Genomic DNA, 21,332 nt, shown 5'->3' with positions numbered 1-21,332 from the left:
TTATTCCATCTTCCGCTTGCAGAAGATTTGAAGGAAATTGGGTCGAGGTGAAGCTCTGAGCTACCACAGTACAAAAGGTCACTTCCCCTTGCCCTCAAGAAGGAGAGAGTGTTTCTCCAGGTTGTGTAGTTTCTGTGCCCCAGAGGGGGCTACGTTTCAGTGGTGTGGGTTGACCCTTCTGTATTGTTTATACCAAGAAAGCGCTTTGAGACAAAATAGGGTCTATTAATCTGAGATGTTGTGTGTGCCTCTTTGCTGTCTGAGTTTGGTTGTTTGTTTCATCTGCTGAGGGAGGTTTGTTTTCTTTTTTTAAAATCTGCGATGAAATAAGAACACCACATTTGCTGTGATTTATCTGGGGGAAGAAAAAAAAGTGAAACTGGAAATGTTTGTCCTTAGGAGATTTGTGTAAAGTTCTGTCAGATGATGTTGAGAATGAAATGGGCAGGAGAGATGGAGAAGCGATAAAAGTGCCGTTTTGAGTTTGTGAATGGAATCAAATTTCAATTATGACAACAGTTAAACACAGTGATTTTTCTGTATTTTCAGGAATAAAAGCAACACAATTATTTCTTTTGCAGTGCCCCGTAATCTCTAATAATTTATCCGTTTTTATTTAATGCCTCTAAAATGGGCAAGGAGAGTTATGCACAGCCTGCAACCTGTAATAAAATGGTCAGTTTCAACACAGCTATTGAGTGGGAGGCAAGGCGAGGATCGCTGTGTAGAGAGGTGCTGGTACTGTACGCATTAATCAATAAGCAAACGCTGAATGCTGCTAGATAGTCATTTACCCTTGACAAAACAAGCAATGATAATTGGATGATAATGTGGTAATTTACCTTTATACATTTTACCCTTGTTGGATTTTTAGAGGTCATTGTTGTATCTGATAAATTTTAGGGTAGAATTCCAGCTTTTCCCTGTGCAAGACCAATATCTGAAGCTTGTGCCTTTTGCTGCTTTTTCCTTCAAATAACAGGATCTTACGAATTAGTGCTTTCATTATATTTGTGTCTATTAAGTCAGACTACAGTTTTCAAGGTGCTTTTCTATTCTACGGAGATCTGCAGGGCACTTAACCTACATTAGACCTAAGAGGTCTGAGAGTTCTTCAGAAGACAAAGAATTTCTAGATACTTTCCTTGAGGAGGTGTCAAGGGCAATACAGACAAAAGACTGATGTCTCCTTTAACAGCTTGATAAGTATCTCAGGATATTCTGCAGGAATCAGTTCGGTTTCTACAAAGTGCTGTATTCCCATTCAGCATGATATGGCTGAATATGTGTGTGTGCTACATGTGACAATGGTGAAGACTTATCTTTGCCCCGAGGGCTGAGTGCTGTAACACTGCTCAAGCGATAGGCTTGATAGAAGTGATGATTTGGAGAGATGATCTACTTTAAAAAAAAAAAAAAAAGGCACATTAGAGATGTGTAAGAATTAAAAATGTGACTCTCTGTTTATCTGGATTTTATTTTATAAGTTCCAAAGGCATTTCTATTCGTGGCATCGAAATCCCTTGTAAAAGTAAAGTAAATCATTCTTGTATTGACCATTTTTTTCATGTTGTTCTATTGAGACATCTTCCCAACTGAGTTTCTTATTGAATTGTATTTCTATAAGGGTATTGTAGGTTAGCAGCACATTTTTATGGTACACAAAAGATGTGCCTTCTGAATTTCCAATGCCTTGCATATTGTTCCCCACAGAAGAAACATCTCGGAAATGCTAAATAAATCAAAACAGAAGCATTTGGCTCTTGACTTGCTGCCGGAGCTTTTTTTTTCTCCTCTCGGTTTACATTGGCTGGAATATCCATTATGATCCATCTTACCTATTTGATTAATTTGTAATAAATTCGGCCCTTTGGAAGCCTCTTGCTGCATTTCTGGACAGGTTACTCTTGTAGAAGGTTTATTTAATATGTGTCTCTGTGTACCTATATGAATGAAAATTTAATATGGTTTAGAAGCCTTTAAAAACACACACGCACATAGTGTTTGCTCTGAATTAAGTGCTCATATCTGACATAGCCTTGTGGTAAAAATCCATAAATGTATAGGCAGACAAAATTGTTTAGAGGGCAGTTTCTTCAGAAATTGATGCGACACGTGGTATCATTTCAGGGGATGAAATATCATATTTCAGATGACCAGTAAATGTAATTATAAATACTAGATTGGAATCGTTATTTTTGTGTGTGTGTTTTTTTAATTTTTCTCCCGATCGCCTATATTATTTGAAGTGCCACAGCCACATTGCAGGGTTCACCTTCAATTTGATGCAGGGACGTAGTTGCATCCCTGTGGGTGAGAAATGTTCCTCTCCAAATAACTGTAGCAGCATAGCAGGAACATTTTGAGTCAACCTTCTCTATATTACAGCAAGATAATAAAAACACCTCTGCTCTTAACCATCACCATGTACTGAGGAAGGCATAACAAATTCATTTTCCGATCTTAGAAATAAGATCAAGGTAGGAAACAATACCCCCATTTTTCAGACAAAGACATTGAGGACCAGAAAACCACATTTTAAAATGTGTTAATTGTCTTTTATAGCAAAAATAATAAGAAAAATAACAGCCATTTTTATGATATATATCTCACCCTACTCCTTTGGTTATATGTATTACCACCATGTACATTAAGAAAGCCAGGGAAAATAGTTATCTTACACGTATGTTTTGTGCTTGCTGAGGTAAACAATGAGTGAATGGTACTTGCCGTGTGGAGAAAATAAAAACAGAGGTTAATTGGTACATACTTGCCTCTTATTCCTTATCTGAATGTTTTACATTCATATATAATATGGAAATATGTAATACATGTGTTTACTAATTGCATCTGATGTCTGTCTCTTAACTTTGTCACTCTCAGAATTTCCTTTTAGACATGCACCATGTGTCAACTGAATTCCACCCATAGTCTGAGCCACACGCTCTTCTCAGCACTCTAAGATAGTTAGACAAATACTCTCCACTCAGGGGAGTTATAATCCAGTAGAAGAAATAAAACAAATACAACAATAAGTAAGTTAAGGCAAACTAAAGTACATTGGGTATAGGTACTGTACTTCAGTGGTTCAGAGGAGGAAGTAGTTTCCTGCTGAGGTTCAGAAATGCTTCAGGAATGAGTTGGACTGGTTTGATTGAAAGAGAAAACAGCATGACTCAAGGCACAGGGACCAAACATCTTGGGAATAGTTATCTGGCATCATTATTACTGTAGAGAAAGGGGAAATCTTGGATACTATAAAAAGACACTGGGCCAGGAAGAGGTTGCAGTGAGCCAAGATCATGCCACTGCGCTCCAGCCTGGACGACAGAGCGAGACTCCATCTCAAAAAAAAAAAAAAAAAAAAAAGACTCTAGGCCAGGCGCAGTGGTTCACACCTGTAATCCCAGCACTTTGGGAGGCCGAGGCAGATGGATCACCTAAGGTCGGGAGTTTGAAATTAGCCTGGCCAACATGGTGAAACCTCATCTCTACTAAAAGTACAAAAAAAAAAAAAAAAAAAAAAAGTCAGGTGTGGTGGCCAGCATCTGTAATCCCAGCTACTTGGGAGGCTGAGGCAGGAGAATGGCTTGAACCCAAGATGCAGAGGTTGCAGTGAGCTGAGATTGTGCCACTGCACTCCAGCCTGGGCGACGCTCTGAGCAAGACTTTGTCTCAAGAAAAAAAAGTCCCTGGCCAAGGTGAGTCCAACAAAATAAATCCCTGCTACAAAGAACCAGATCAGTGCCTGCCATTGATCCCCGATAGACCTCCCTATATGTCTGGGGCCACAATACACCTATGCCTTGAGGCAAGAGAAAGGTTATGGAGGCCCTTGAGTGTCAGGTAACAGATGCTGTTGTGTCCCCATAAAGCAGATCCTAGTGTTAGGCATATATACAATAATAACTGTAACTGTCTTTAGTCAAATACCTACTCTGATTCAGATGAACTTTGGGGAAATTTTTTTAGGTTATCTTTTCATATTTTGCTCCTTCTTATCCATTAGGTCTCAGCCTAAATGTCACCTCCTCAGAAAGACTGTCTTGATGACACTTCTGAGAGTACTGCCCTCTCTAAAAGCCCTCCTTATCCTCTACAACTGCATCCTGTTCCTTTCCTTCGTAATACTTAAGTCTTAACTGCATGTGTATTTGTCTGTAAATTTGTTATTGTTTTTTTTCCTGCTACACCATCGGATTTTTGAGAACAGGAACTAGATCTGTTTTATTCACCACCCTATCCCAGCACCTTCAAAAAGTCCCTCTATAGCAGACACTCAAAAATTGGTCAAATGGTGATATTCACAACAACCTAATAAAGTAGATACCGTTATCTTAATTTTTACAAAAGAGGAAATTGACATTCACAGAATGACTTGCTCCAGTTAATCAATAATCTACCAAACCTAGATTCAAACCCAGTCTACATGATTTCAAAACTTATGGTTGTATCCTTGCCAGACGATAATCTTCCTCTAATAGGAAGATGAAATCTGTATTAGTCTGCCAGGGCTGCCATGACAAAGTATCACAAACTGGGTGGCTTATACAACAGAAATGTATTGTCTCAGAATTCTGTAGGCTAGAAGTGTGAAATTAAGGTGTTGGTAGGGTTGGTTCCTTCTGAGGGATGTGAGGGAGGCTCTGTTCCAGGCCTCTATCCCAGCTTCCGGTGGTTTGCTGACAATCTTTGGCAGACCCTTGCTTGTAGATACATCATTCCAATCTCTGCCTCCATCTTCATGTGTCACTCACCGTGTGTGTCCAAACATCTTCATTTTACATAGAAATAGTCACATAGGATTATGGCCCAAACTAATAACCCCATCTTAACTTCATCATCTGCACCACTCCTATTTCCAAATAAGCTCATATCTGAGTTAATGGGGGTTAGTACTTTAACATATGAATTTGGGAGAGAACACAATTCAACCCTTAACAGTACGTTTTTAGCAAATGACTGACTAATCTCAAGGCATAGTAATTGGTTTTGTGTTAAATGTACTATTCATAATGTAGAAAAATGTTCTTAAAAAGGGGATAAGTATCCTAGTTTTATCCTAACATTAAACTTAAAGAGCCATTCAGTCTTCTTTTCTAAAAGATCATGAGAATCTCAAAGATGATGTGATCAGGGACTCAGAACTTTGATGTTTTATAATTTTGCATCTTAGCATGGAAACAAAATCAGAAGTTAGGCAAGTAAGCATAATATATTTGAAATCACTTTGCCCTATAATTACTGGTAGATTAGATTGGGATGGACTTGACTTCATTCTTCTGTCTTGAGAACTTTACTTTAGGTAAAGAGTAGTTTTTAGCCAGCGTTGGAAATTCTTAGTAATAATGCCCTTGCAATCAGAAGGTAGAGGTTTAGTATATTTCAATTTATTTCTTACCACATCTAGTGTCAGAGCATGGTGCTAGGCTCTAGAGAAAAGGTACAATTTCAGGATGATTCATTTATTTCTGTGAATTTTTTCCTGTATGCTGTGTCTTTGAGTCACTGAAAGAATTTACTCTATCATATGTGTGACCCCCTGAGACCTAGGGATGGGCATCTTTATCCAGAAGGGAGAAGCTTTGAGAAGTCTTCAAGTTGTAGGACACATATAAACCTATTAATGGGGAGAGGTTGTTTCTAAAATGATGAACCAAGTTGTTGACCACTAACACATAAACATGCCTAAGTTTGGAATGTGACATGGGAGGTAGGGTGTGACCAGGCACCGGGAAATATCTGGTTTCTTCTTAGCTATCTGACAAAGATAACTAGTAGGAGAAATGTGAGATTACAAAAGAGGAAATGGGGAAATAAACCATGACAAAAATAAATGAGAAGAGACAGATAAAACAGAAAGAAAGGTAAGTTAGGGGAAAAAATAAAAGGAAAACACAGGTGAAATGAAAACAGATTTGAGCAGCCTAGAAAACATTAAAAAGGATTGAAATAATCATCAGTGAATGGCAAACACAATTTGACATAATTTTTCATGTTGTTTTCCTACCAATATTCCAGCCTTAAAACTTACTTGGAGTACCTGAAATGCGTTTCCTTACTCATGACCTTTCACAACTCTCAGATAGAAATGATTTTCTTTCACTCTACTTCAGCTGGACTTGAAAGTGCTTGATGGTCTTGGGAAGGAATTACCAGTAAATAATAAACTCACAGTATACTGAAGTCACATATAGTTTTTTTTAAACCTGGGAAATGTTTCTCTATTTTCCTATGAAATCCCCTTTACCTTTTATAGGCTCTGCAGCCATTCGTTTGTTTTCAATAAAGGAAAAACCTATTGGACAGATTTTTGAATGTTACTGAAACAGGGCATGACTATCACTACAGTAAAGAATATCCCATGTAAAAGAGGTTTCAGTATGTATACCGGGCTCTTACAGGCTGATTCTGTAAAATAATGAAGGAAACCATTGGTGAATTAAACAGCTTGTTAGTCATGGGGGATCGGTGAATAGGGTCCTCCTGGGGTTCAATATATGGGGAAGTGGCAATGAGATCAGGGGAGAAAATCTAACTGGTAGTTACTGAATATATATTAAGGTATCCTGCAAATGCAATATAGGAAATAGCTTCATTTCAGAGGCTCAGCAATTTAGTACCTCTCACCTAAGGGAGTAAGGTCAGAATTTAGCCTCGGCAGAGCCAGGCAAATTGTTCAGGATGAAGAGAGCAGCCAAAGCGGCACATCATTAAGGCCAGGCAACAGGAGGGTTACCCAGCCCTTCAGACCTCACTGTGTTAATGAAGTTACTTCATTGACATAACCTAATATTCATTCATTTTTGTTATGAGAACAAGGTCCTTTCAAAACTTCTCTTCATCCAATGAGTGTTCAGCACCTACTATGTAAAGACTCTGTAAGGAGAAATAGATGGCATCCTTGTCCTTAGGAAGCTGACAGAACCCCCATTCCTTGAATACCAATATTCAATGTAGCAAATGCCTGTCCGGCTATATGTGGAGAAGGAGGAGGTTGACTGACCACCTCCAATGGCTACCAACAGTAGACAGCATTCCTTCTTCCCCATTTATGATTTTCCCCTTCCTTATCCATTCTCCTTCTTCCCTAGTAGCTGGGACAAATACTAAGGGCATGATCCCTTGTCAGGGGTACTCTCAAGTGAGCAGGGTATGGAAATTAATCTTCCTAGCCCTGTCCTGTACCCTGTAACCACTTACCTTGTGATGTCATTTAGATCAAGAGCCCACATCCAGGGTTATTGTCATAGGAAGAAATTGTTGCCGAAAACAACTGTACAATTTGCATGTTGGTCCCTCAATTCTGTCTAATAGATCCCTATAACAAAATAAGATGTTATCTCTGTTTCTCAGAAATGTAGTCATTTCACTCAGAGTTCTCATATGATTTCCTTTGGAGAAAGTGCTCTTTCTTTCTGTGTATGATTTTATGTGCATATACACAAATGCACACCCATTATGAGTTACTGATACTGGGAAGATTTGAGTAAGTGTGTGGAGATAATAAACGTATGGTCACATCTCATGTGAAAATCAATGAAGTATTAATAGAAAGAATGGATCCCACAGAAATCTGCTTTCCCATTCATTGATTAACTGGTTTCCAAGAGATAGGTAAAGAGGACCAAGGAGAAATTGTGTTTGAAATGTGAGAATCCTGTTTCCTAGTGGGCAAGTGTTGGGGGCTTACTTTTGAACAATGCTGGCTTTTAAGGGACTTTAAGATGTTGCATCCTGATCTTCCTGCTGGAGAGTGGCAAAAATCTGGAGCAATGGCTGTTTCGACAGAAGGAACACATTCCTTCCATTTCAACACAAGGAATCTAGGAATCTTCATCTTGTCCTAAGTATACAGGAAGCTAATGTCCTGACCCTAAAACCTGCCACGCCTTTTTATTAGTAAACAATATATTAATTTCTGTGTTCTCTAAATTCTCTTCAATAGAATTATTTTCCCCTTCAAGAGAAAAAAATGCATAATGTAGATGAAATGTTTATTCTTCACACTATTCCTGCAAAGTAAGAGAGTGTCTTGATTATCTTTTATTGTGTGTGTGTGGAAGGAGGGGTGAGGAAGGAATAGAGATTCCAAGAGTTTAACGTGCCCACCCCGCTGACATTTCAGTCAGGTCTGCCTGACTTCAAAGCCTAAGCTTTGCTACCAAGCCGCACATTCATGCAGTATTCACTTGCTCACTTTGTGAGCCACTGCTATGTGAGAAGCCTCATGCCATGCTCTGGGGACAAAAGGAAGAAGACAGCATCCCTGCCTGAAGGGCGCTCACAGTCTAGTGGGAAATATGGAAACATTAATAAATAATTCTGTGGAAAGTGATAAACGCAACAATAGCTTATGATCAAGTGAAGACATAACAAAGAGGAGGGAGTAGCAGTCCTAATGTATCTGCAGATTTGGAGGATGCCAAGTGGAAAAATCTCTTTTTTCTAAGTAAGCCTTCTGAGAAATCCTTCATGCTTTTCTCAGCAAATATGCATCTAACCCAGGCCTCTTCCCAGCGCCTGCTTAACCAGGCTGCAAAAAAGTTGCATTTGCCCAGTGGACCAGCAAGGGAGGTAGTAGGTGACAGCGTCAGTGAGTTCTATAACAAAGTAATGAACGACTTCCACAGACCAGAGCAGGGATTGATGTCACTGGAAAATTTAGGAGGATTCTTAACTTCTAATATAACAACAGCAACTGATAATTATTGAGTGCCACATGCCTTAAGGAATAGCGGTCACGTGTCACATCATTTAATTCTTACAGCAGCCTTGTGCAGGGTCCTAAAGAATCTGAGGATCTGAGCAGCTCAATAATGTTTCTTTTAGTTTTTCGAGGTCATACAGGTGATATGAGGCATCCTACATTCAAACCCAGAGCTGTCTGACTTCAAATTTCTCCCTCTATCCAGTTTCCCCAAATCTTGACTTAGAACAACACAGCTAAGCGAGGTAAAATATGACTAATGCTTGGGGTAAATGTTCTTTCGAAGGGGTGGAGGACTTAGGAGGTCTCTCAGTAGCCATAGTTGATCCTTTTTTGCTCTGGCCACCACACTGTAGTGTCATGATAGTCCTGTGCTTGTATTAAGAAAATTATACTTTTTTCAAGGCAGCTTAGTTTACTCAAGGCACTTTGTGTGCCTTAACAGTTTCCCAACTTCTCTTATCTTCCCTAGGAAGAAAACTAAAGATGCCATCAGGGTGCTTAGCTAGTCTGTATTTATTGAGAGCATGCCTCAGGGGTATTTTAGACAAAATAACCTCATAGCAGTGGATTTTTCATGAGCAGAATCTAGGGTAAGAAGCTTTGCAGGCTAGTCTGTATAGACTGATATTAACTTTTCCATTAAGTAGAGCAGACTGAATTACTGTTTCGGAATTTGATGATGGATGAAGAAGCAATGCAAAAGTGACACCATCCTACATTTGTAGTGGTGACATTATCAAATCCATTTCCTTTGCGTTGTTAAAGTAATGGACATACTAAAGAGAAAAGAAATATTTGTTTTCCTTTGTGTATGTATGTATGATTTTTTTCTTAAGCATGTTGGCTGTGAAGAAAATCCAAAGGAAGCTGTAATCAAAACTGAGTTCTAAGCTCAGAAGTGACCACCGTGAACATCCCCAGAAAAGTGGTCTAGTACAGAAAACAAAGACCATGTCAACTCTATGAATTTTCAGCTTCTGAACAACAGACAGAAATGCACCATTTCATTGGGGAATAGAATACGATTCCATTGTCTTAGGAATCACCAAGTGGCAGCATATTCTATTAACATATTTTACTAATATGAAAGTTGCAACTCAAAGTTCAGAAACTATGTGTTGAACAACAGATTCCAGGGATGCGCCAGGCATCTGTCCCATTCGGTGAACAGGCCTTGGAACAGATGTCTCGAATTTCTTCAAATCCAGACATGCTGTCCAATTTTTTTTAGTGGTAAACATACTTTTTTTCCTTTTTGTCACTGCTCACCAAAGTATTATATTTAATGCATAAAATATGTAAATTCTTAAAGCATCATTTTGCTCTTTAGTGAGTTTAGATATTACAAAACGGTTTAATTATAAAAACAGACAGACCTAGTCCTGGGACCTGTGCAGCTAGAAATAAATGTGCAATCAAAACTGCAATTACCTGCAGAATTTAGTGTAAACAGATCAGCAATCACATAACAAACACAGGCTAGTTTGCATTCTGATATGAATACAGTTAGATCCAAAGCAATTTTCCTTTATTTATCTTAGCTGCTCAGCATAAATAAAGCAAGGGCATTGAAGCAATTAGCATAATTAGAGTATCGTGGTCAGGCCCTGTGTGATTTCAAGAGACGTTTCACTTTAGAATTCTTTTTCCCACACAAGAGTTTCCCTGAGCCACTAAAATATCGCTTTGGGCATTTTTGTATTTCAAATTTGCAAGTTGTCAGTTTGAAAAACCCTTGACACATGGATGTGAAAGCATCTCACAGACAGCCACAGAAGGTATACCCTCAGCTTTTCATTACTAAGAAGCTGGGGAATTTCCTTTTTCAGCTCTTTCTCCTACTTGACGTTTAACCCTAGAAATGTCAGTCTTAATTATTTCCATTGCCTTCACATTGGGTCCAAGGGTTAAAGACAACTTGTTCCTCCCAAAAATAAATAAAAATGGGGAATGGGAGGGTGGGAAAAGGAGAGGTTATTTCATGGGGGTAGCTGAGCTGTTGCTAAAAAATCAAAGGCTCTGGCAAGCAGCTTGCTACTGGTGATCAGACTTTCAGTAGCTCCAAATAATAAGGTAGAGATCAGAGTGGGGTGAAGAGCTGCACATGGTTTCCTTGCAGGATGCTCTGCAAGTATGGGAAATATTCTCTGTATGGGCAAACAGTAAGCAGTAGATGAAGATAAAATTGGTCCAGTGAAAACACAAACAGAAGAAGAGGTTTTGTTTTATTCTGTTCTGTTCTTTCATGTGTTTGAAGATGCCTGAGAAGACTATCGTTTGGTTGGAAGGTCCAAGGTCAGCCCCTTGAACCATTATATATGTACTAGAACTCATACAGACTGGTCAAAGGAAGTGTAGTCTTAAAATAGGCTGTGCTTTCCTTTAAAAATAATTTTTAAAACATACAGTAAAATTGACTCTGTTTGCAATTTTATTAATTTTAATATGTTTAAATTAATGTCACCACCACCACAATCTACATACAGAAAAGTGCCGTAATGCCAAAGACCTCCTTTGTGCCATCACTTTGTATCACCCTTACTCCAACCCCTGACGGCCACTGATTTGTTCTCCTTCCTTATAATTGTGTCTTTAAGAGAATGTCATATACATGGAATCATACAGTATGCAAGCTTTCAAGACTGGCTTCTTTCCCTCAGCATAATGCACTTGAGACTCATATCAGTAATTCCTTTTTATTGTTGAGTGGTATTCCAATGTACAGCTGTACCACAGTTTTTCTATTCAACAACCATTGAAGGACATTTGGGTTGATTCAATATTTTGGCACTGGTAAGTAAGTAGAGTTGTTAAAAATATTTGTGCACAGATTTTTGTGTGAACATAGACTTACATTTCCCTAGGGTAAATACCTGGGAGTAGGGTTCCTGGGTTACGTGATGTGTGTGTGTATTTAACTTTCTAAGAAACTGCCTAAGTGTTTTCCAGAGGGCCTCTACCATTTTGCATTCCCATCAACCGTGTTGTTCTGCACTGTTGTCAGTCAGCACTTAGGATTGTCAGCGTTCTGTTTTTAATTTTAGCCATTCTGATAGGTGTGTGCTGGTATCTCATCATGACTTTACTTTGCATTTTGCAAATGGTAGTGATCTTTTCTGTGCTTACTTGCCATTTGTGTGTCCCTTTGAATGAAGTCTTGCCTGCCTCAGTCTCATGTTTATTTTAATTGGGCTGTTTGCTGCATTAACAGTCTTAATTTATCTTTGCAAATGTTAGAAAATCTCAACTATGTATCCAGGTCTCAATTATCTTTGCTAATGCAGGCCCATTCAGAAACTCAGTGGTTGCCAATATAAATCATGAGTGAAATTCAGCTCACACCAAACAATCCAGGCTAAAAGGACTAATAAAAAGGAAAATCACATTACAGTAAATCAGCTCCATTATTGAGCTTCTGATCTTTCAGTCCTGTTTTAAGTTCAATTCTTTTTTAAATAAAATTCTGGGTCCAGTCTCAGTTTTTTTCTTTCTTTGGTCTCTGTCGAGCTTTTTGCCCCAGCTGTAGCCAACATTTACTATTAATTACAGATTGAATATTCTTTCTTTCTAGGAAAAGGTACAGCCTCTTTGGGGTTCTCTTCAGCAGCTCTGGGAGGGGGCAGACACTATGCTGAGTGATTTACCTGAGTCACTTCACTTCATCCTGTGAGGACAGCTGTTAGCTGTATTTCATAAATTTAAAAACCCAGAGAAACAGATGATTTGTCCAAGCTCATAGGGCTCATAAATTGCTCAACCTGGGATTTGAACCCAGACCTCCCTGACTCTGGAAGTTTTCTCTTTCTGTGCAGCTGCTTACTAACCAGAAATCTAAGATAAATGAAGTGATGGCATATAAGCCGTAAGTTGGTACTATCCAAAGCCCTGGGAATAATATGTAAAAGGTAGGCATTGTTCTCGTACTTTCCTTTGAAATTCCTTTCCTGTTGTGTAGTAAATGACCCCTTCCTAAAAACAGTGTAAGATAAGGTCTCATTCTGCTTCAGGAAAGGAAGCAGTAGCCTTTCCCTGTCTAAGTTGGCTCCCAAATGTTGTTGGTTCATTGTCCTAGAAAACCATGGTAACACTTTAAAGTGAGCTTTAAAAAATGATACTGAGTTATATTAAAACTCAGATTGCACAAAGGGAGAGTTTGTTTTCAAGCAGAACCTCAGAAATGCTCGAAACAGCATTCCTTAATTCTTTAACTCAAGAGTTAAAGAACTAAGCATAATAAACATAACTGTAAACAGTGGAAATAATAGAAGGGAACATTTTTATTTTCTCATGGTGGAGAAGAGCTTCTTATGAAAAGAAATTCAGGTATTATAAAAGCTGGCAGAGGTGATTACTTAAATATTTTTAACTGTGTACAACAAAAGATACCATAAATAAAATTAAAAGATAAATTGCAGACTTACAGAAAATATTACAACATATAAAGCAAAGGATAAATAACCAAACTATATAAAAGATCCAGAAATTCAATAATAAGGCAAATAGGCCATTAGAACATAGTCAGAAGATATGAATGGAAATGTCACCAAAGAAATAGAAATGACCAAACAATACATGAAAAGACTTTAAAGTAACAGCAGTGAGAGATGCTTTTGCTTCACAGATTGACCAAGTTCGAGAAGACTGATGGCATCAAATATTGGTGAGAATGTTGAGAAACTGACATTCCTGTTTGCTATTGATTAGAATGCATAGTTCTGACATTGAAAACAATTTGGCAAAAAGAGCAATTTGTCAGTATTATTAGAAGTGATCAAGTAATTGATTTTTGTAGAATATTGTACTAAAGAAATCTTAAAGTGAATCCATTGCAGCATTGCTTCTAATTGCCTCAAATTTTGAAATCACGCTCAATAGAAGAATGGTTAAATGTATTATGAAATACCGTACTATTTACAAAAAAGAAAATCACACCTGTATGTGGTGACGTGAAAAGATATCTGAAATATATTGTGAGAATTTTTTTAAAGTTACAAAATGTACATATATGTTGCACATCATATATACATGTACATGTGTATATGCATATCATATTCATGTATATGATAAATATTTAAATATGTGACAAGTGAACAGGTATTCTGCCTGATATTCTGCCCCATATACTAATGTGTATTATGCTTTAAAAAATAATACTCTTTACCTTAAAAATGTTACCAAATCTTTTTGTCATTTTATTCAGTTAGCTAGACATCATGACAAGAATATTTGTTTATTTCATTTTATTCAGTGTCATAATCTAATATGTAATCTACAGGGAGAATTTACAGCCACCTGCCGACTGTTATTGACCAGTATAACCAAATTAATAAGAACACTTGCAAATTTCTGCTATGTGTGGTACTTACTATTTCACAGAGCAGTAAAAAAACTCCTTATGTCAGTACTATTTCTATGTATGAACCATGGCATGCTGAAAGTGTCAGACAAAGCAACAGCTAGAGAAGTGGTTAACACTAACTCCAGAATGGGCCTAATTTGTATACTCTCTTGGATCCCATCCTGAAAATGATAAAACAGTGTATCTCTTTACATTGGGAGTCAGGATTTGTTGGCCAAATCTCTTTAATGACACAGTTGCTAGGAGCTGGATGCTATAGAAACATGTGAGGAAGTCAGGAGTGTGACTATGATACGGTTTTCAGTGGACAAGTATTTTCAGGTCATAGAAATGGCTTCTTACCTGTCATTTTCCAGTTGAGAAGTCCACAGTGGTATGTAATGAGAACGTGTCTGCTGCCTCCTATATATGTATAGTTGGAATCTTTTGTAAATTTCTTCTTCATACAACCTCCATGTGGTTATTTAATCGCATTTTTTCTATGAACCTAGTACATCTTATTTCTCTCTGAAAATAAATAGAAAGGGGTCTGAAGTTTCCACCATGACCACAGCGTGTGCTCTGATGAGACTTCGGAGATTCCTGGGATGTCAGCTCTGTAACACACTCTAAGCAGTGACTCTTGGGGCACTGTGGGGTGGGGGAATCCCTGCTATGATCACTGACTGTGGGAATGGACTGCGTCCGCTCTTGGGAAGTCCTCTTTCCAGGACGTGCACTGTGTCTGTTTTAAAGCCACAGGACATAATGCTCATCATAAGAGGAACATACTAGCAAGGAGCAGTAGCAATAGAACTTGCTATTTTTCTCAGAGGATTCAATCAAAGATTTTGGAAAGAGCTAAAAGTCAAAGCAAAATGTTCTCTGACTTTATGAAGAGATGCTGTTTGAGCATTTGTGATAGAACAAGCAAAACCAAGCATAGTGTTTACTCAAATTCTATAATAGAAGTATATATACTTTCATAAAAATTATCACTTACACCTTTACTAAAAGAAATCTGGATGGGAACCTCATAGTAATTTTGAAATATCCCTTTTCACTGTCATTCTAGGGCAGTACCCTTAAGCATATGACTTTCTAGATAGGCTCAAAATTTATTTGACTAGACTGGTATGAAGTTTAGTATAAGAAGCAGTAAAAAAGACACCTGAGTAGGACTGCTGTTAGAAGAGGCCCAGAGCAGATGCAAATGTGGGAGACCTTTTGGTTGAATAACTTCTGTAACAGTCTATAGAGTAGAATCATATAGAGTATGCCTTTTTAAATTGTGTGTCTATAAACTGTAAGTTTCACGAGAACACCTACTATCTGCCTAGTTCATCATCTTCAGAGCCTAGCACCTAGGTTAGTTCCCAACACATAGTAGTGGCCCAATAAATACCTAATGAGTTAATCAATGAATTAACATGTTCATCAGAACATTAGTAGAATGCATCTCTGGATTACGGATGAGTTTTTTTGTTTGTTTGTTTGTTTTTGAGACAGAGTCTCGCTCTGTCGCCCAGGCTGGAGTGCAGTGGCGCCATCTCGGCTTACTGCAACCTCTGCCTCCTGGGTTCTCGCCATTCTCCTGCCTCAGCCTCCCGAGTGGCTGGGACTGCAGGCGCCCGCCAACACGCCCGGCTAATTTTTTTGTATTTTTAATAGAGATGGGGTTTCACCGTGGTCTCGATCTCCTGACCTCGTGATCCACCCGCCTCGGCCTCCCAAAGTGCTGGGATTACAGGAGTAAACCACTGCGCCCAGCATGGATGATTTTTTATATTTCTATTTTTGCTTATTTGTATTTTCTGAATATTGTTAATGAAGATGAGTTACTCTTAAAATTTCTTAAGCCATTTTGCCATTATTGAAAGGTCTTTGGAACCCATTTGAAATTTTATACTTATTAGTTTTGTTAGTAAATATTTTATTCGCAAAAATCTGCTTGTGTGGGACATACAGTTTGAGCTTATTTTTCTATCAGCATTGATGGATTTAGACTGACCCAACCATGCTCTCTGCCCTATCCCTCTGTGACTGAGAGTGCTGTATATGTTTAGAGGCCACTGGTTAGCATCAGAAACACTCTCTTTGGCCATAGAACAGAGTGAAACTGCTGGAGCGAGACCTCAGGCTCCTGACCTTGGCCTCGTTATGCAAGTTCTCTAAACAGCTGAGCTAACACCTACTAGTGCTAATAAGAGTTTGTAATTAGACCTGAGGTGAACAGAACTAAGTGTTCACCTCTAGCTCCCTACTGTTCCACAGCAATAATCAAACCTGAAGACATAGAGAGAGCTGTTTGATTCATAAATACGGAAAGTGGATAGAATGATACATCTCTGTTGCGGTTATGGTGTTAAATTCTTATTTGATATTTTTAAATCTTCAGTGATAGATACAACAAAACTACAATTATTATGTGTTAAAAACCATAGTTTAAAATGTTATTTTAAAAGATTTTTATTTTCTATATGGAATGGGGTAATAATCATAAACTGTAGAAGAATAGAGTCATAATTTATGAGTGTGTAGAGTGCTAGATTGTATTTTTTTTCCCAATGAAATGCAGAGATAGAAAAATATTATCATGATTTGTGTTATAACACTGGAGTCAGAACTAATACTAAGAAGTGTTTCCTCAACTTGATGCATGGGCTTTAGCTATGCAGTTCCCATCAGCACTAATGGGAGATTCAAGGCGAAAGCACCAAGGATAAAAGCTAGACTATAATGCAAGATTTGGAGATGTTGCCTATTTGAAAACTGGTTTTCATTGTTATTTTATGTGCTGTTTTATGCTTTGGAGGTTCCTGCTGTTATACTTTTAAAACTCTACTTTCAGATATGGTAAAAGACAACCTTTCCTAATAAACAAAAGATGTAGCCAAGTTTTTCTATGTTTACCAATAAAATGATATAATGGATTACAATTCCAACTAAAACATAGATCCAAAGGTTTGACTAAGATATTGCTCAAATACCTTAGTCACATTTTCTAGACATTTGAATTTTCTAGACATTTCACACAATGTCTGGAAAATTCAGTTACCTATCTCTTTGAAAAAGAAACTGGTGTATGTTTTCCTGACAGTCTATTCAATTACCAGTCTATTTTTTTCCTGAAATATTTTCATACATCAGTAGCAGCTATGTTACAAGAAAACAACAAAATCCCTAGAACTATTTCACGTGACCATAATGAGCATGAACTGGAAGTTAATATATCCAACAGGAATAGTGAGTCAATATGATGGTGCATATCTTCCCCCTCCATGTAGACAATGTTCCTGGAAGGAAAATTTAATCTTCTGTGGCTAAAATAAATGAACATTTATGTCTTCTGCTTGCTTAAGATCAATAAATGAGTAGATTTTGCCTACATTAATACTTCTGCTCTATGTTTAATTGTTGTGTATTTAACTGATGGCAGCTTCCCTAATGTAGGGCACATTAGAATGTGCCAACCAATTCACTTTTGAGGATTAAAATGAAACGAATCACTGTTTCACTTTGACATGCTCAAACAGGAAAAATCTCCTAGGGTGTATTATTGTTAATGGTAAAGTGGTAAGTAGAGGTTTCAACACAGGCATAAACTTTTAATTGGCCAGTTGTTTGAAAATATGGCTAGTTCATAGATTAATGGACATTAATCAGAATTGTAGTTTCTTTATATTCAAACCAAAACCTCTTTTAATATTAAATCCATATGCCAATGAGATCATCAGTCTTATTTTAAATTATCACACTGGGAGAGCCATCGTGGGTGGTGATAATGATGCTAAATGAGTAAGGTAGTTGAGAAAAATAAGCATACAAAATCATTCTCTAACTTCTCAATTATACCCAACCCCTGGAGCTCCACTGTGAAGCCACTGGTGCTAGGAGAGTAGGGACCCATTTGACATTGGACGGGAAGAGCTGTGAGCTCATGAGTCACTCCAGACACCCATGCCAAGGAGAGTGCTCTTTTGAGAGGCGAGCCACTGCAGAGAAGAGGGGAGACTGGCGGCTTAAGGGCCTTATGGAGCACAGAGCCCTGCTCGCCTTGACGATCTGAGCTAGCATCTGGAGTCTCAAGCTGGTCACCTTGCCTCAGCCAGGTGGTTCATCTAGCTTTTAATTATCAACATAACTTAAGGCTTCCCTGCCCATAAGCTAGCATCAGGTCATGGTGGCATAGACCATAAACCTGTGCAGACCACTTTACATTTGAACACGAATTAATGAATATATGAGTCCCTTTTGTGTTATTTTAGCCAACCAAAAAGAAACTCTTATTGTTATGTATATAGGTAATGTGATGGGTGTTAGCTGGTTGTCCTTATCCCATTCAGTCCCACTTTAAGGACCCTAGATTGTAGACCCATACAAGGCTTTGTAGCTCTAAGGTCCTCAAGGACCCAATGGTTACTGGCCACGCCCACACAATAATGCCGGAAAACTAATAATGCTAAACCAAAAGAATCTTAAGAAGTTCCATTTGCTTGGAAGTATATGGCTAGAGTCAGACCTTCTTCTCCCTGCTCTGTTGTGCTTTAGCACAGGAGCAGCGCTGAAACCCAAACATAATAAAACTCCAATATCCCTGCATTCAGCATTTTACAACTCTCTTTGGAACAGAAGAGTAAAATAATTCCTTAAGCAGTTTGTCTCTTCCAGTAGTCAGTCTTGGACAGCTGTCAACAGAAAAACCCCAAGTTGTCTAATATTAAAATCTGTTCTTGTAAGAAGACTTGTCACCTAAGCCTTGGCCTTAGGACTTATGAGAATTATTATTATTAATATTAGATAACACTGACAAGTATTTGGAAAAGACAGGGTAACCTAGGAGAGTGGCATCCCGTTTCTCCTAAATACTGCCTTTGAATTTACTTACGTAAAGGCTTGATTAATATGAAAAGTTTTTGTTTTTCAGTAAGTTGAGAAAGCAATTCCCCTGTAATGCAACCTTAAGACAACACAAGTACTCATAATAATTGTAAGACATTACATTTTTTTCTTGAAAATCTCATCTAAACCTTACCCACCCCCAACATGCTATAACTTACAAATCTGTCATAGAGTCACATAAGGTGATAGCATTTCTGTGAAAAAGCATTTGTGATTTTATCTTTATTTTATTTGGTTTTGAGTTGTTTACTGTTTTCCTTATGCAGGCAACCTCTCAAGCATCATCTAGCTGACTTTTATTCTTTGTGTATCCTGTAGAGGGAGGAGGAGTCAATGAAGCATGTTGACTCTCAGGGGGAGAGGTGAGTCAGGGAGAAGAAGATTGTGTAGGGGAAGGAACCACTCCCTGTCTCAACATTGCTGTGTGCATGGGCCGACCCAAACAGAAACAGAGATCCCAACCTTGCTGCTCTGCGGGGTCCACTTTTCACTGAAGGAAGAGTATGGCTGGAGGCATAACTAGGGAAGTGGAGGGCGGGGGTTGAGGGCAGGATTTTTTCGATCACCACTGAAATTGGAGAGAGATGAACATGAACTCTTAAGAGGGAGGTGATAATGGTCTCCAAGAAGGCAATTAAGTAGAAAAGAAGTGTGGGAATTAGGGATCAAAACTGGGCGGCAAACAGGTTGAGTGGTCTTAGACAAGTTACATTTAACCTCAGTGTCTCATTTTCTGTATACCAAGCAGAGGTAGTGTTAGAATTAATTAATTTTGTAGAGTGCCTTGAGATCCACTGCTGAAAGACTGGAGCGGTATAGAGGGAAGTTTCGTGTTGCTGCTATGGTACTAGAAAACGAAAAGACTCTTGGGTTACTTTCTGCCCATCCCCAAGTCCCACATCCCACAAAAAGAAGTGAAAGTAATATGTTGACTTCATCACCCAGGTATCCATGCATACTTTTCTTTCAAACCTTGCTTTGAGCACCAATGGCATGTTTCTGTTGTTAGCATTCTCTGTGGGCCTGAGCTTTCAATACTTTTATTCTAACTTTACAGTTCTTAATATTATGCAGGCTGATAAGGTCACTGTTTTGGGGTTTGTCTTTGTTTGGTTGTTTGTTTTTTAGGATATTCTTCTATCATAACACTTCTGTACTAATTCCCCTACACTTCTTTAAATTTCCTCAAATTTGACCTTTGAACAGAGAAAGTCTGCTGTTTCTGAGGCTGACCACGGATGCATCCTCACTCTGCCTTCACCTCTCTTTATGGTTGCTTCCTCTTTTTTGGCAGAACAGAAATTTCCAAGTTTTGTATGTTTGCTTACAAATAAACAACTCAGCTGTGTCTGCATTCTTTGTGTCAACGTGAACATTCCCTTGTTCTATGTTTAGCTTGAATAATTACCAAACTGTTTGTAATTAGAATGTGAGGATGTGACCTCACAGCAATTTTTTCATTTCCTTTCTCTGTATTTAATACATTTCAGAAACTGAAAATACCAAATCTCTGTGCTTTTTTTTTTTTTTTTTTTGATGCTTATCAGTAATGGAAACATTGCAAAACAATCAGCCCAATACCTATGCTTTGTTCATTTATTGCCTTCTCTGAAGATAAATTGACTGTACTCAACTCTCTTCAGCATTTTTCTTCACCTAGATATTATTGCCTTGTGCAGCCACCCCAAGGTGACTGTTATCACTTAATTAAATCCTTGCACGCTGGGAAGAAAAAACAACATTGTTCCTTCATAACCCCAAGGAGCCTATTTTTAAGCCACTAAGCCTTTTCCCTGTTTTATTAACTTATTCCTGGCTACAACAAGACATACTTTTGTTGATGAGCAAAAGGTTGTATTAGCTTTTTATTTTCTGGGTAAACTTATCTATTCTCTGGGAATAGGGAAAAAAAGAATGGGCATGACAAGAGAAGGGGGAAAAATGGGGTCTCTTCAACCTCCCTGATTCTAGTAAAGGTCTCTGTAAACAATGAGCTGGAAACTAGAAGCAGGGGATTCAGGGAAGGGAATGAGAAAATAAAATGTAAACATAAAATGGGAACAAGACTAAAAGTAAAATGATGAGACTGTCTATTGGGGAAAATGTGAGGGGTAGGGGACACCTTTTTCAAGCTAAAGAAACCAGGCACGGAAGTTGCATGTTTTGAAGAGGCATTATCTCCTGACACCTCTTTTTGTTGCTGGCTTAGACTAGCATCTTTTTATTAATCTCTTGTTTAATGCGTTTTCGCCCCAAGTCAGGATTTCTTCTTTACTTTATGGTATTAGGCATCCATGATCAACCAGTTCTATACCCAGTAATGTTTCAAGGAATCAAAGAACTATTGTTGGGGTATGTTTAGAGGTGTGTGTGTGTATG

The 21,332-nt window shown here is 38.2% G+C and overlaps 1 protein-coding gene across 5 annotated transcripts in view; it reads left to right on the top strand.

The window, feature by feature from the left end:
* The window catches only part of NPAS3 (neuronal PAS domain protein 3), an 865,020-nt gene that overhangs the window by 580,538 nt on the left and 263,150 nt on the right, over positions 1-21,332 (top strand). The gene's annotated exons all lie outside the window — the stretch shown is intronic.

This window comes from Piliocolobus tephrosceles, chromosome 6 (assembly GCF_002776525.5).
Source record: "Piliocolobus tephrosceles isolate RC106 chromosome 6, ASM277652v3, whole genome shotgun sequence".
NCBI lineage: Eukaryota > Metazoa > Chordata > Mammalia > Primates > Cercopithecidae > Piliocolobus > Piliocolobus tephrosceles.
The sequence above is the reverse complement of the archived record's forward strand: the minus strand, read 5'-3'. Positions and strand labels throughout refer to the sequence as shown.